Raw genomic sequence first — 1,035 nt, forward strand, 5'->3', positions numbered from 1 at the left:
GGTGTACTGGGATGAACCAGAGGTATGGGATGGGGAGGGATGTCGGAGCGGGGGTTCAGGATGGGGAACACACATACACCCGGGGCAGATTTATGTCGATGTATGGCAAAACCAATACAATAATGTAAAGTAATTAGCCTCCAATTAAAATAAATAAATTTATAAAAATAAAAGGGAGATTATATGTAAATGTAATACATTCAGAAGTAAAGTCAAATTTTTACTGTTTAGGATTATATAGAAATTTAAAGTTAAAAAGTCAGAGCAGAGTGGCGCAGCGGAAGCGTGCTGGGCCCATAACCCAGAGGTCGATGGATCGAAACCATCCTCTGCTAAAGATTTTGTCAACTCTTGAGTACACGTGGCCTCTGAGAAAGTGTATTTCATAGGCTTCTCTGGTAGCTCAGTCAGTAAAGAATCTGCCTGCAATGTGTGAGACTCAGGTTCGATCCCTGGGTCAGGAAGATCCCCTGGAGAAGGAAATAGCTACCCACTCCAGTAGTCTTGCTAGGAGAATTTCACGGGCAGAGGAGCCTGGCTGGCTACAGTTCATGGAGTCACAAAGAGCTAGGTGTGAATGATACTTTCACTTTAAAATTTGGCAATTTATGTGAGAAAATATGAAGTGATTACTTTGGCATGTTTGGATCATGGATATGATTTTTATTTCTTACTTTTTCTTTGCTGTGGTTTTTTTCTTTGACAAGGTATAATTTGGGGGAAAGGAAAAACATTAATAAATATTTACTTATTTATCTGCTTGTTCTGGGTATTGGTCGCAGCATGCAGAATATTTATTTACAGAATGCAAACTCTTAGTTACGGCATGTGGAATATTGTTCGTGGACCAGATATTGAACCTAGGCTACCTGCATTGCGAGCACTGAGTCTAAGCTACTGGACCACCAGGGCAGTTCCCCCCACTTTTCTGTTTTGTTTTTAAGGAAAAACATTTTAATAAGAACTCTGAAGGCAAAGAAAAACATATGCAATTTTCAGCTTAGAATACATGAAATATTTACTAATTTCATGTTA

At 39.1% G+C, this 1,035-nt stretch overlaps 1 non-coding gene across 1 annotated transcript; it reads left to right on the forward strand.

Moving 5' to 3' along the window:
* Positions 1-263: 263 nt before the first annotated feature.
* TRNAM-CAU (transfer RNA methionine (anticodon CAU)) lies at positions 264-335 on the forward strand. Its single transcript has one exon. It is a non-coding gene; the product is annotated as a tRNA-Met (tRNA).
* Positions 336-1,035: the final 700 nt, after the last annotated feature.

This window comes from Moschus berezovskii, chromosome 8 (genome assembly GCF_049115385.1).
Source record: "Moschus berezovskii isolate FMDL1 chromosome 8, NW_MosBer_1.0, whole genome shotgun sequence".
Classification (NCBI taxonomy): Eukaryota; Metazoa; Chordata; class Mammalia; order Artiodactyla; family Moschidae; genus Moschus; species Moschus berezovskii.